Genomic DNA, 10,073 nt, shown 5'->3' with positions numbered 1-10,073 from the left:
GTATCAAATGGTTTTGATGACTATTGCTTTATAATATATTTTTAGGTCTGGTACAGCTGGGCCACCTTCATTTGCATTTTAAAAAATTAATTCCCTTGAAATTCTTGATCTTTTGTTCTTCCAGATGAATTTTGTTATGATTTTTTTCTAGCTCTGTAAAAGTAATTTCTTGGCAGTTAGAGTGGTATGGCACTGAATAAGTAGATTAATTTAGATAGGATTGTCATTTTTATTGTATTATTTTGAACTTCCCATGAGCACTTTATATTCTTTCAATTATGTAGATCTAATTTTATTACTGTGGAAAGTGTTTTGTAATTGTGTTCATATAGTTCCTGACTTTGTCTTGGCAGGTAGACTCCCAAATTTTATATATATGTAGTTTTTGCTGAGACAATAAGGTTAAGGACACAGCTGGGAAGTATTAAGTGTCTGAGGACAGATTTGAACTCAGGTCCTCCTGACTTCAGGGCTGGTGCTCTATCCACTGCACTACCTAGCTGCCCCCAACTCCCAAATATTTTATATTATTTACTGTTAGGATTACTAGGTGAGGACTCAAGTTGTCTGGACAGTGACAAGGTGAGAATTCAGGTTGTCTGGACAATTACAAGGTGAGAACTCAGGTTGACTTGATAGAAGGAGCAAGCTCATTGGCTGAAGTGGTTCTTCCCAGAAGCCCTTGCATTATCCCACGCCCATTCTCTGGGAGGATAAAAGAGGCAACATTGGGCCTGGAGAGCAGATTGGACTGGAGAAGGACAAGAGTTAAAGAGGAGAAGTCTCTGCATTACATCAGGCCTGACGGGGCTCTCTGCAGGAAGGGAAGTCACTTCTCTGGACAAGAGTTAACAGCAACTGCCTGGAGACAACGGTTCACTACAGGAAAAAGAATCTGTCTGAGAGATTTGAGTAGACACAGCAGATCTCTTCCCAGAGAGCGATCCAGCAGCTTCTGGAGACGACAGCTCGCTACAATTTACAGTTATTTTAAATGGAATTTTTCTTTTTTCTTTCTCTTACTGCTGGACTTTGTTGGTAACATATAGAAATGCAGAGATTTATGTGGATTTATTTTGTATCTTGCAACTTTGCTAAAGTTAATTGTTTTTAGTAGTTTTTTAGTTGATTCTCTAGGATTCTCTAAGTATACCATCATATCATCTGCAAAGAATGATAATTTTGTTTTCTTATTACCTACTCGAATTCCTTCAATTTCTTTTTGAGTATCTAATTTTCTAAAAGTACTGAAAAATATTGAAAAATAACTGATGATTATTATGATGATCCTGAGTCATCAAGAAAACATGTATTCTGTTTATGAAATCAAGGAATATGTTTAAATATTTACTTTTGAGATTACTACTTCAATATTTTTCTTTGCTTCCATGTATGTCCTTCTCTCATTTCTTTCATATTTTTCATGTTTTAGATGAAAAACATGAAAGAAATGAGGGAAGGACATTCCACTTTTTAAAGTGGAAGGAAAGCTTCTAAATGTAATAAATGTTTTAGACAATTTATTACATTTAGAAGCTTTCCTTCCACTTTAAAAATCATTTTCCTTCCAGCAAGTCAAATTCTGTCTCTTTTGCTGAAGCTTTTGGTATTAAGTAAGATCAATTAATCAGCACTCATTTTTTAGGAGATTCCATGGAAAACCCTTCAGCTATCTGCAAACCTTGGGTATCCAGAATGTCTAATTGACTCATGTTCACTATATAATATTAGGAGCCCATTGCTTAGAAATTATCCCAATGTTATAGATGATTGTGTAGAATTATATGTATATATGATTCAAAAATACAAATAGTTTTCTTTATTTTGTTGATATGTAGTAGAAGCAGTAGTAGTAATAATAGCTAACATTTATATAGAGGAAAGCAAAGTTATAGCAGTCAATAGATCAGTAGGCCAGAAGTTAGGAAGATCTGAATTTAAATGTAGGTTCAGACACTTATTAGCTGTGTGATTCTGGACAAGTCATCTAATTCCATTTGCTTCCATTTCTTCATCTGTAAAAGGAAAAGGAAATGTGTGACTCTGAGTGAATCATTTAACCCCTCTTTCCCTTTGTAAAATGAAGACACACTGGGAAAGGAAATGGCAAACCACTCTAGTAGCTTTGCCAAGAAAACTTCATGAACTTGTCTATGGGGTCATGAAGAGTGAGATACAACTAAATAACCAAACAATAGAGAGGTTTATTTATACATGTTTTTAATTTTTAGAGAGCGGCTTTAAGTGGAAAGATATTGTAGGTGCTCTGGATGGACTGTTGGCCTAAGAGTTGATGAGATCCATGTTCAGAGAATCTAAGAATCATAGATTTAGAGATAGAAAGGATTTTCAAAGTTATCTAATCTAAGATGTAGAAAAATCAGTAAATGAAGATTGTGCAATTAATTATAGGTAAATTAATTTAACTGCCTGTGTCAGCCTTAGTTTTCCTCATCCATCACAGAGTAATTCTAAAGATCAAATAAAAAAAAGTCAAATAATGTCTAAAGTAACCAGAATGTTGAGAGGATCATACATACCTCACGAGACTGTTTGAAGACACTGGGAATATTTAACCAGAAAAGAATAAGACATGGGAGGAATATGGCATATAGCTTCTAGTTCTAGAAATAAATATAATAATGATATAATCATAATTTGGAAAATAATGCTAACAATAATAAAAATAAATAGCATGTAGTATGTGCTATGCTAAGCATTTTACAAATATTATCTCATTTGATCCTCACAACAACCTTGGGAGACAGCTGCTATTATTGTATACACACACCTCCTGCTTTCCAGATAAATAAACTGAGGCAGACAGAAAGTGACTTGCTCAGCAGCTAAGAAGTGTCCGGGACTGGACTCAAACTCAGTCCTTCTTGACTCCACACCCAACACTCTACCCATTGTGCCATCTAGAAGAATAATTAGATTTGTTCCACTTTGCCCCAAGGGGAAGAACTAGGAACAAGCGTCAGAAATCACAGAGAAACAGTACTGAGGCTGAAGTACAAGGAAAAGCTACCTGTCCAAAACTGAACCGTTTGTTATTGCTCAAGTCATTTTAGTTGTGTCCGACTCTTTATGACCCCATTTGGGTTTTTCTTGGCAATGGTACCAGAGTGATTTGCCATTTCCTTTTCCAACTCATTTTACAGATGAAAAATTGGAAGCGAACAGAATTAAGTGACTTGCCCAGGGTCACACTGCTAGTAAGCATCTGAGGCCAAATTTGAACTCAAGGAGATGTCTTCCCAATTCCAGACCTGGAACTCTATCCACTGATCGGGTTAGAAATTAGCTAAGGCTGTGGGGGGGAAATGGCCTAGAATTAGATAGTATGTATATATCTTGGGGAAAGGTTGGGAAGTGGGGAGGAAAAGAGGAAAAAAAAATACCCTAAGCACTCAATTTTACCTTTTTCTAAATTTAAGATCAGAAAACTTGCATTTAAAACAAGTAAAATGCTTATTTTTAAAGGGAAATGTCTCCACCTATTGTAAATATTGCATTACTGCAGCTAGCAGAAATATAAGGCCTGGAATCTCAACCTTCATTTCTGGGTTATAGACCCCTTGGGTCAAGAAAAACACCCTGTGAACCATTTGCTTTTTTTTTTTTTTTTTTTTTTTTTTTTTTTTGCCACCATCACCCTCCTGCCCATTTTCAAATATATTTAAAAGCATGTCTCAGGAGAAGCCAAGTTGTTTTTGTTTGTTTGTTTGTTTTTGTTTTGTTTGTTTTTTGTTTTTGTTTAGGTTTGAGATTTTTCCCCCAAATTTATTTTATTTAAAGAAACAGAATAAGAAAAAAATAAAAGGAATACAAAGCAAAATAAAACAAAACTAAATGAGAACATTGTCATGTGCTCAACAGAACATCAAGGAAGTTTCAAAATATATAACAAGTTGCCAGATCAAGAAAGTATATTTATTAGTAGAAGAAATTATATTCATGAATGTCCATCTTTTCTTTATTTCTTTGTAAATTGTTCTTTTGTTCTCTGCTGCTCACCTTATTTATTTTATTTTTCTTCCTTTCATCCCCCCAGCACCCCAAGCAAGCTATAGTTAAGAAAGGATAGATTTATATATACATCTGTAGATATATACATACACATACATACAGACACAAACACACCTCTTTCCTATTCCTGCTGGTTCTTTGCTTTAGTTCTGCTCCTAACTTGCTTTGCTACTATTTAATCTCCCCTACCTATGGATCCCTCCCTCGTCTTTTTCCCTCACTCTTTGCTTCCCTGTTTGCCCATTTCTCCCTCCTTTTTTCTTTATAGATTTTGGAAGGTGCTATGCCCTTCATGGCATATATGTAGTATTGCCCATTTAACCCATTTCCAATGTAAATAGGTTTTTAAAACTATGAGCCCTTCTGCCCCTTCTAATGCCCGTGACTATTCTTTCTCTGCATCTCATTTGTATAACAATTAGTCTTTTTACCTTAACTCTGCCTCAATCTTTCTTTTCAGCTGCCCTATTGTTGATGTCAATTTTAAACATATGCTATACATTTCCCATGTAAAAAGAAAAAAAAAACTATAAGAAATTTGTCCATGTTGAGTTCTTGAAATAGAACTTTGATATTGGTTCTTTTATATTAAATTTTCTATTAAATTCAGGTTTGGTTGATGGAAAGTTCTGAAATTGTGCAAGTCTATTGAATGTCCATTTTTTTCCCATTCAGTTTTATAGATAATTTGTTGGATATGATATTTTTGGCCACAGACCTAGTTCTTTTGAGTGTTGGAAGAGATGATTACAGGATCTGAGGTCTTTTATTGTAGCTGCTGATAAGACCAGTCTGTACATTCTAACTGTAGCTCCAGCGTATTTGAATTGATTTTTTTCTTGTTTCTTGCAAATTTTTCTCTTTGATCTGGGGTTTTCAAAATTTGGCAATAATGTTCTTATGTGTTTTTCACAAAGGATCTCATTGAGGTCGCAAGTGGTGGAATTTTTCTATTTCTACTTTCCTATTCTATCACTCCAAGATAATTTCCTTGGATTATTTCTTACCTTATTGCCACAAGGTCCATTTTTTGGTCACAATTTTCAGGCAGTCCAATTATTCTTTTTTTTTTTTAATTTTTATTTTATTTTATAATTATAACATTTTTTGACAGTACATATGCATGGGTAATTTTTTTATAACATTATCCCTTGCACTTACTTCTATTCAGATTTTTTGCCTTCCTCCCCCAACCCCCTCCCCCAGATGGCAAGCAGTCTTTTATATGTTAAATATATTACAGTATATTCTAGATACAATATATGTGTGTAGAACCGAATTTTTTGTTGCACAGGAAGAATTGGATTCAGAAGGTAAAAATAACAGTTTACACTCATTTCCCAGTGTTCCTTTTCTGGATGTAGCTGGTTCTGTCCATCATTAATCAATTGGAATTGGATTAGCTCTTCTCTATGTTGAAGAAATCCACTTCCATCAGCATACATCCTCGTACAGTATCATTGTTGAAGTGAGTCCAATTATTCTTATATTTTCTCTTCTTGATCTGTTCTTTAGATCTGTCATCTTTCTTATGTATCGCATATTTTTTTTTTCATTCTTTATAATGTTTTGGTCTCTCATAGCTTCATTGGCTTCCCCTTGCCCAATTCTAATTTTCAAAAGAGTTATTTTCATCTTTGAGACTATTTATCTACTTTTCTAGTTGGTTAGCTTTTTTCTTTCATAATCTTGTTTTGCTTAGATAGTTTTTTTGTTTGTTTGTTTAATTTTTCCTCAAGGTCTCTCACTTGATTTTTAAATTCTTTTTTGAGTTCTATAAATTCTCTCTGGGCAGGGAGTCATTTCATATTACTCTTTGAGGTAGAATCTCTTTTTACATCAGTGTCCTCTGAAGATGAAGCTCTTCCTAGTTCCCATAGTAAATTGTTATGGTGGGGTTCTTTGCAGATTCACTTTTTAAAATAAAAGTATTACTCTAAACCTCTAATTCTGGGGTGGGAAGGATGGTGCTTTTGGCTTCCCTTTGGGTCTCCCCTCTGACCAGGAACCCCACACCAAGAGTTCCACCCTCCTGCAAGTGCCCAGAGCCAGCAGCATCCCTTCCCCCTGCTTCTGCTCTGATCAGGTGCTGCTGGTTCCTTCTGGCCCAGGGCCATTCCCTGCAGCACAGCTGGGCCTGGCCTTCCCAACCAGCTGAGGTTCCCTCAGCCTTCCCAGATCTGGACAGTCCAGGAGATGAAAGTGTCTGTGTTTCCTGCTGAGGCTCCTGCTCAGCTGAGCTAGCCCGGAGGTGTTTATACTTTTTAGGGTTAATCCCCTGCCCGGAGTCTTTCTTCAGATCTTCTCAAGTTGTATCCCGAGGATCCCAATTCTTCCTCCCTGGTTTTTCTGAAGTCTATGTTTGCCCTGAGGCGCAAATTTGTTCTATTTGTGGGGAAATCCAGAGAGCTTGAAATTTACCAACCTCTTCGGCCATCTTCCCAGAACCCTCCCGAAGCCAGGTTTTTTTGATTTGATTTCTAGGAACAATTAGATACAAGGAGCTCTCTCAGCTCCATGGCTAGCATTTCAAAAGTGAGTGCCATGGCTCCTTCAGGTTACTTATGACATTGCTCTTTTAATTATTGGAGAACTTAGCAAATCAAATAAGAGAGGAGGATTTATGGAGGTTAAAAGAATGTTGTGTAATAACATTGGGTATACTCTTTTCTAGTTAGCAAACACCTTATTGGTTGCATTATAAAATGTTCATTTTGCACTTTATAACAATTTCTTTCCAATACAGATTTAATGCCTCATTTCTTAAAGAAAAAGAAAAGGAAAGAGGAAGGAAGGAAGGAAGGAAGGAAGGAAGGAAGGAAGGAAGGAAGGAAGGAAGGAAGGAAGGAAGGAAGGAAGGAAGGAAGGAAGGAAGGAAAGAAAAAAAAGAAAGAGAGAGAGAAACAAAAACCATATGGTCATTAAATGATCTGCATTTTGGACCGGGCTGAACACTATTTGGGGAACCCATAAGCAATGCCAGTCTCTAATGTAGTTAGAATCAAGTTAGGTCAACAAGCATTTAAGAAATTACTATTATATTATATTAACATATATTACTATATTAATTAATATATAATAGATATTAAGAAAGTACCATGCTTAGTGCTGCCGATACAAAGAAAAGCAAAAACAGTCCCTGTCCCCCAAGGAGCTTGCATTCTAAAGGGGTAGATCACATGTAAATAAATAACTATATACACACAAGATGTATTACAGGACAAATTGGAAGATGGAGCGCTAGGTGGTGCCACAGTGAATAGAATGCTGGCCAGGAATCAGGAAGACTCATCAAGTTCCAGAGTTCAAATCCAGCCTCAGACACTTCCCAGCTGTGCGACCCTGGGCAAGTCACTTAACTCTGTTTGCTTCCGTTTTCTCACCTGTTAAATGAGCTGGAGAAGGAAACTGAAAACCCTGATCTTTTCCAAGAAAACCTCAAATGGGGTCACAAAGAATCAGACATCATTGAACAATACCAAAACAATCGGAAGGTACGCTTAGAAGGAAAGTATTGAATTGAAAGTGTTACTTTAGATGAGACTTAAAGGAAGCCAGGAAACCAGGAAGTCAAAACAAGGAGGGAGAAGCATTCCAGAGCTAGGGGACAGGAAAAGAATAAGCACATAAGGGGAGGTTTTGAAACAACTTATTCTACTCATCACTCCTGTCCAAGTCCCCTCATAGAAATTATATATATATATGTGTGTGTGTGTGTGTGTGTGTGTGTGTGTGTGTGTATAATATTTCCCTAATACTTGCAAATAATCAACGAAAGCCTATGGATAAAAGAGAAAACCAATATTTTACTTGACAACTAGACAAAAGATTTTCAAATATCCATGAATTAAAACATGGTCTTAAATCCTATTCTGTTTTATTCCACAAACTTTTATAAATTACTTACTCTTTAGGTGTTTGCTGGGCACACTGGGAAAGGAAAGATGTGATGAGATTTTAGATAAAGGTGGTGATTGTATGAGTAGAAAAAAGGTGTGGAAATGAAAGAAGTGTGCAGATAAATAGAAATGATAATGATGGGGGTTGAGATCCCTTTAAGATTCCTTTCTGATTTCCAACCCCCCATGGCTGACCTTTGATTTACAAATCCTGGTCATCAGGCTTTTCCCAGCCTCCACTACCTGCTCAGGTTTCCCCAACCCCCACAGGCGGCTTCTTCCTTATCTAAAAACCTGCCAGGAGCCTGGGACTCCACCCACCTTAAAGATCACCAAGTGTCCCCATTGTAAAAGGGGCAACTCTGGAGTCCACGTTTTGCAGAGGTTCCAAACATGGCATCCTTACTCTGATCATGTCAAGGATTTCTGCTCACCAGAGCCACCCTGGCTCTGGTGTTTTCCTGCCTTTTAATCTTACTTCCATACTCTACAATAAACCTTTTTTTTTTTTTTTTTTTTTAATCAATCTAGGTTTTCAGGCCTGTAAATTCCTTTACAGGGGACTCTGCGCAGTATCATCAATAACATTGAGTAACTCAGTGGTTATGTGGGGTGAGGGAGAGTATGATGGCAAGACAGAAAATGAGTGATTAGAAATCAAAGTTTCCAGCTGCTTAAGTTCTAGAGCAATTCACTTGGTATCTGAGGATGTCAGAGATACCAGGGATGTATCATTGGAGGTAACCTGTTATTTCTCAAGATCATTGATTTTATGAGTGTCAGAACTCATTCTCCATATATTAACACATGGATTCATGAGTTTCTGTGCTCAAAACACTCATCATATGCTGAACATCTTCAATCACTTCTCCTGGGATGCACTTTCTGGACCTATTTCTAATTTAACAAGTCTTTTGATTACAATCCATCACCAGATTTATACTGAAGCCATTCTTGCTTGGTGAAACCTGTCACAGGTTGTATTCTCTTGATATAAACTTTCAGAGCCCAGCATTGCTTCCTTCTCCCTTGCTAAGAATATTGGGGAATTTTAAATGATTTTAATTTATAGCAAAGTGCAAGTGACTAATGAAATCCTTTCCATGGAAGAAGGTTTTTATTGGAGAGAAGCAGGGGAGAATCACACAGCTATTAAACATCTAAGAACATGTCTTTATGATTCCAAGCCATGACAAAGTAGCTCAGGAAGCAACTCACAGGGATCTTAGTTCAGCCAAAATGTGAGAAGGATGTGGTCACTCAGTTTTCATTTGAAGACCTCCCGGGATCTGAGGAACAAACTACTTCCTGAGACAGTTCAGTCTATTTTGGGGTATTTCTTACTATTAGGAAGATATCCTTTATAGAGTGGAAATATGCCTCTGAGAAACTTCTATCCAAAAGGTAGATGCTGAAGGTTGACTGTCTGGCAGGAAGGACCTTCAGGCAGGCAGGACCATAGAAATGTAAGGCAGGAAGTACAGCTAGTGATGCTGACTGGGAAGAATTAGAGCAGATCTGACTGGTGCTTTCTGACTTGGGGGACTTAACCCACAAGTAGAGGAGAGAAGGCCCTTGGATCAGCCTCTTTATGAGAGGCAGGGTACCATAAGACCTGGGTTCAATTCCTGTATCACGTCCTGTATCAAGACTTCTTTCAGTTTTCTTGGCATCTCTCTAAAACTATGTTGCAGAGAAGATCCCCACCTTCATTAATAGATGGAGATTGCTCATCTAGGGAGTTCTCTATACAAATGAAACCCACAGGAACAGTCTATATGCCGTAAAACCAGCTCCCAAGAGGTCATAGCATGATACCAAGGTAGCTCGGACAGGAACCCAAGGATAACCAATTGGAGAGTCAGAGGATGGTTTGCATCACTTTTCCTCCTCCTCACAAATCCAATTGAAGAGTTTTTGCCAAGACAACCTTTCACCTCTATCTCCTATGACTGTGTAAGCACCTTACCTCTTTTGTTCTACTGAGTTTAGGTCTCTCCTATTGACTCCAGTATATCCACACTTTGCAACCCATTACCTGAACTGTGGCAGGAACTTCCCAGTGATTCCAGGATTGGCCTGCTACAAGATAATAAGTAATGGCTCTAGTTTGCCCCTTTTTTCTCCCCATTTCATTTTTTA

Source organism: Sminthopsis crassicaudata, chromosome 2 (genome assembly GCF_048593235.1).
Source record: "Sminthopsis crassicaudata isolate SCR6 chromosome 2, ASM4859323v1, whole genome shotgun sequence".
Lineage (NCBI taxonomy): Eukaryota > Metazoa > Chordata > Mammalia > Dasyuromorphia > Dasyuridae > Sminthopsis > Sminthopsis crassicaudata.
This window is presented reverse-complemented; position numbering follows the sequence as displayed.